Source organism: Takifugu rubripes, chromosome 17 (genome assembly GCF_901000725.2).
Source record: "Takifugu rubripes chromosome 17, fTakRub1.2, whole genome shotgun sequence".
Taxonomy (NCBI): domain Eukaryota; kingdom Metazoa; phylum Chordata; class Actinopteri; order Tetraodontiformes; family Tetraodontidae; genus Takifugu; species Takifugu rubripes.
In genome coordinates this window covers 12,419,940-12,425,663 of record NC_042301.1, presented here as the reverse complement: position 1 = coordinate 12,425,663, position 5,724 = coordinate 12,419,940, and positions in this window count along the sequence as shown.

Sequence of the window (5,724 nt, the reverse complement as noted above, 5' to 3'; positions counted from 1 at the left end):
ATAACCAGTCCATTCAGCCCCTCTAACCCACTATAACCAGTCCATTCAGCCTCTCTAACCCACTATAACCAGTCCATTCAGCCTCTCTAACCCACTATAACCAGTCCATTCAGCCTCTCTAACCCACTATAACCAGTCCATTCAGCCTCTCTAACCCACTATAACCAGTCCATTCAGCCTCTCTAACCCACTATAACCAGTCCATTCAGCCTCTCTAACCTACTATATCCAGTCCATTCAGCCTCTCTTGTTGGGCCTGGGTTTTCTCCAGTTGGGTTAGTGTCCAAAACAAAAGTTCAACTCAAAAGTCCTCCTGGACTGCAGGGAAAGCTCTCGTCCAGCTTTCCGGGACGCACAGAGAGCTCCAGTGCGGAGCAAACATGGGAGTCCGGTCCAGCGCGTTCTTCCCTCCAGCAGGGCGGCTGGAGACCTCGAACCAAAATGAAGAAACAGGAGTCAGATTTACCATTGAGCTACAACAACTCTCCGACGCTGGCAGACAGACACTCCGTCCTCAAATAGGTGGACATGTAAATTGCAGACAGGTGTGTCTGCCTGCAGCGCCAGCTGTAGCAAATTATCAGCTCCTCCACGCCCCCTGCAGGAAGAAGCAAGCAGGACCACAACAGCACACGACCTGGAACCCAGGACCCCAACATATGTGTCCCACTGCAACCAGTCAATTTAGCCTCTCTAACCCTTGTAACCAGTCAATTTAGCCTCTCTAACTCACTGCAACCAGTCAATTTAGCCTCTCTAACCCTCTGTAACCAGTCAATTTAGCCTATCTGTCCCACTGTAACCAGTCAGTTTAGCTTATCTCTACCAGTTTAACCAGTCCATTTCAGCATATACTTAAATTTAGTTGCATCTTGACTGCTAATAAACATCAGCTATTTTAGCACCCTGAGATCATTCTGGTGGAAGCTAACATGCTAACAGACGCCAGTTTTTTACCTGTGTCGCACGTCTGGAGGAAGTCGGAGATGTGTGTGTGTGTGTGTCTGGGTGGAAGTTAAAGTCGGAGTGGAAAGGCAGCAGAGATTGTGCTCTGGGAAATGAAAGCTCAGTCGTGGGGAAAGGCGGCTGCTTGGGTGTTTTCCTATTTGTGGAATGAGGTGCAACATCAGCGCTGAGCTAGCTGGCTGCACCCCCACAGATGATTTAACAGCCAGTTCTTAAGCGTAGCCGCGGATTAATAGAGCTTGACACAAAGCCTTTCTCCCGGCTTTATCCGTTTCTTCTGGGCTTAGGGGAACTGAGCAGCGGAGCTTTTCCCAGCATGACACCAGCATCATTTGTGCTGTTTCACTGTACTTTATGTCCCCCCCCCCCCCCCCCCCCCCAACTCTGCTTTATGCTGTGTTGGCAAGTGTCTCCGACGACTTCAGGCAACCCCTCCCTCCCTCCTCGGAGATTCACATCAAAGAAGAACCGGCTCTTCTGCCAAAAGATGAGGTTAAACCAGGCTTCTCTGAAGCCACCATAGGTCGTTGTTATCTGCAGACAATCGCGGGTTGTTAGCAGCGATGCTACATTGGATAAGGGGAGGTTATTGAGGCCGACCCCATAATCCTCATGTTTACAAATACACTCCGGGATTTCGCCGCGGCGAACCCAGAAAAACAAAGCGATGGTGGAGTTAGAAATGATGAAGACAGAGAGAAGCCTGGCTGAAGTTGGGAGTTCCACCAATCCAAAGGTGAACATCAGTGAAGGAGACTCACAAAGGCCTCAGGAGCCTCTTGGTGTGACCTTTTGACAAAAAGGTCAAAGGTGCAACCCTTGTTTCATTGTCAGGAAAATCCCCCCACGGTGTAAGAGTGATGCAAACTGCCTTCAGGGTGATATCATTTATTGCCCTTTCAAACTGATGACTAAAACGAAATGATACAGGTGGATTAAACATTCCTCAGGCTAATACTCGATGATCTCCAACCCATTAAAGATTTATGGGCTGTAATGCTCAACTTCCTGGTCTAAAAGTTCAAAACGATACGCTGCGGTGGAGGGATCCTACGATGATTAAAGGTCTGGTGAGAAGGATTTGGTGGAGGAGGAACGTCTCCTCTGTGAGGAACAAACTGAGGAGCTGTTCCTGTCACCTGTAAGGGAATAAAAGGCGTCCACGTGAAACAGCGAATCCGTGTTTTGACTAGCAATTTCAAAACACCCTCTTCCTAAAACTCTCTTTGGGAGTCTCAGTTGAGGATAACGAGCGCGGAGCTATCTGAGGTTTTCTCTCCAAACGCCGTCGATCCCAACCCGCCGCTGACCTCCCGAAGCACAGAGTCAGTCAAAAACAAAGATCCATATTAGAGTTTTCACAAGAAAGCCGGCTGGCGATAGATCCGCGCCGCTCGGAATGCGAATCAGGCAGCCACAAAGGAACCTGCAAACAGATTAAGTGAAGATTCGTCAGAGATGAAACGGGGGAGCGGGCTCCTCTTAATTGTTTCCCAATGGGAAAGCTGGTTTTCCCACTACACTGACCTGCAGGGGTCGCTCACAACACTCAAAGCAGGTCATGTTGCGATTGACGCTCGTATTTACTAAATATTACTTGATGCTGTGACCTTAAAGCACGTGCACGAAGCCACATCTCCTCTGAAACTGTTTGGAGCCTTTTTGGACCAGCCTAGAACGGTACTGGCTCTACGCGGGCTGTAGTTAGCTTAGTAGTTAGCTTAATTTCATGAAAAGATTAGCACCAAGGTCAGGCCCACGCACAGAAACAACCAAACAACAGCACAGCACACACACTCATCTGTCTCGCAAGGATCAAAGAAATGGCGGCCATGTTTCCTGTATAGAAACAAAGGTCTCTGCAGATTTCCCTCTGCTCTCCTTCTTGTCTCGTATCCATAAACCTCTGTGGACCTTCCAGCCTTCTATTTCCAGAAGAGCTGTGCACCCCTGACAGCCAAAGCTCTTTGACCTCCACAGAATTCATTACCAAAGCCGGGATGTGGAGGATCGAGCGGGGATCACGGACACCCGCAGCTGAAGGAACCAGCTTTGGCGATTGCTAGCTAGCCGTCACCAAAATACAACAGAAGAACGATTGTATTACCCAGAGGACCTGCTGTAGCATCAAATGGACTGAACAGAGCTTCAGAAAATGCAGTTATTTATATATACGTGTGTGCACAGGGTCAAGGTGACATTTTGACAACTGTTTTTATGTCCAAACCCATCTTCTTTAAAGTGAATGGATGATTTCAAATGGCAGCGAGGCTGAGAGTACTATAGAGAGTGACGAGGATGATTTAGTTAGCACAAAATTAGTTTTTATCTAGCTAGTATTTGCTTTCTGGGGCTCAGTGGTGTGATTATTATAGAAAGGCTGCGGATTTCAGTGGCAGAGTTTTCACAGGATTGCCAATTTAGAGTGGCTGCCTCTGAAAACACACACACACGCACGCACGCACGCACGCACGCACACACACACACACACACAAACACAGGACCCTGGAGAAATGACAAAATGTGTGTAAGAAAAAAGTAAGGGAACATCAATCTTACCCAACATGATTTGCTGAGTAGATGAAGGGACTCCATCTGTCTTATGCTGTTTATTGAGGAAAAATTGGAAGAATTTGTACAGTAGTTCAACAAACAGTGAGAAAAAAAGATCATAAAATGTCCCCATAGAGACCCTAAACTAAATGTAGAACACAAAGGAAAGAACAGTCAAGCATTTCCTTTTCTGCATCTGTTTTCTTGCACAAAATGTCAGCGCTTTTAATCCTTATTAGCTTTTAGATCCGCTGAGATCCAGTTAAAAAAAAAAAGTTGGTTGACACCCATGGAGTAACTGGCAGCTTTAACTACAAATGGGAAACGCTACGCACGCCATTTTCTGCTATCTGGGCATTAAAGTTGTTAATTCAGTGCTGAAGCGCTTATTGGAGAATGCCGCGTCAGCGCACGCGGGCGAATTAACGAGGCAAAGGTCGCGCCCGGCAAAGGCCTTAATCTCTGACCACTGTCTGTCTTCAGTGCCCGACCGTGACTGCTAAACAGCCCCCGCGAGACCAGTTTTCATGTCCTTGGAGCAATCCGGGAGCTGCTCGCTGCATTTTCGCCGCCCTTTTCTCAGAGAAAAAACTCTGTGCGCCGGCTCCACAATGGTAATTACATCCCTCCGTCCGTGTCGCAACACATCAGTGAGTTATAATATAGGGAGGAACTGGACTTTATGTATTTGGACTGAACCTAAACACCCCCACCCCCACCCCCACCCCCACCCCAGGGCTTTGGGCTGTTTATGCAGCTTCACACTGCAGCGGTCCAAACTGTCTGACTGCCTGATGAACACAGACTTGGCTTCCCAGTGCTCCCAGCATAATGTAATGCCTGGCCTCCAGTTCCAGGACCAGAGGAAAGGAGGTTTTTTGTTTGTTTTTTTCGCCCCCACACTGGCAGCATTAATCTTTTGTAGGGAACTAAAGAACGTTGCTTTAGAACAAACCCTGCTTGGATCAGGTTGCCTTGGGAGACACCAGAGGCAACCTACCCCTCCCAAACCCATCCAGTGCAGAGGTGACTCACAGCAGTGGGTTATAATATACATCACCTGTAGTAAACATCTCACCTTCGAAAAGAACTATATTCTGATGACGTTTGCAGTTTCTAATTCTCTGAATGTTGAACATCTTTGTCAGCTTTCGTTTGCCCCCCCAACCCCCCCCTTCCTTTGATCTCCTGGACCATCATCCTGTCTGGCGTCTGGATTTATGCTCCCCGGCTGAAAAGGCCTTCAAAGTTAACGTTGTCTGCTCTGCTGGCATGCTAATGTCTCCAGTCACATTTCCTGAGGTGAGCGGTCGATTTCTTTCCCTTTTTTTGGACACGCTACATGGGTTTGGAGGGAGAATAAAGATGTTATCATGCTCGGATGTCCTCTGATCTTTGCATATTCAACTCAAAATGGATCCTCTTCCACGAGCCCAACCTGTGGGACGCCAGCGCTTGGGGTCAGATATTAAGTAGACATCAGAAGAGGAGGCAGTCTGGGCTAACGCGGCTACATCCTTACCTGCAGGGAGACCGCTTAGCCCATTTACATCAGACCAAAGAGACCAGAGCAGAGGCTGGAGTTTACCCCTCGCTAGTCTAATTTGGTCTTTTTTTGAGTTTTTGATGCAGTTTTCTTCGTATCTGGCTAACCGATTATATATATTACATAGATATACAATTCTGTGCTGTCAACCCATCACTCTTGCCGGTGTCGCTGAGGATGATTGATGGCTGGAGGCTGCGCATCGTGACATGCAACCTAAAGGAGCCGTCAACTGTGGCAGCTAGTGTCTTTCTCTTTGGTGGATTTAAATGCAAACCTACACTTGCACTGAAGCTTTGAGCTCTGTGTTCCCCCATTATACTCTGCGCATGATTCATTTAGATTAGGAAGAGTTCAAATTAAAGTCAAAGCTCAGATCTTTGATCACCCTTGATGCAATTCCAAGCGCGTCACTACCGTCACAGGTTTGCCTACTTAAAGGCTACGGTTACGACTATATTTCCGAAAATAATGACCTAAAAATGTCATTATAGCTCCTTTACCAGCGTTGAAATGTTGTCTTCGACAATTACAGGCTCATAAACAACTGTTGGGGCAAAATGTGAGGCTGCAGTGACACTAAACGCATCATCGCCTGGCCCGTAATCTGTCGCCAGCCTCCATTATTTGGCGAGTCAGGAATGAGAACGCGATGGCGG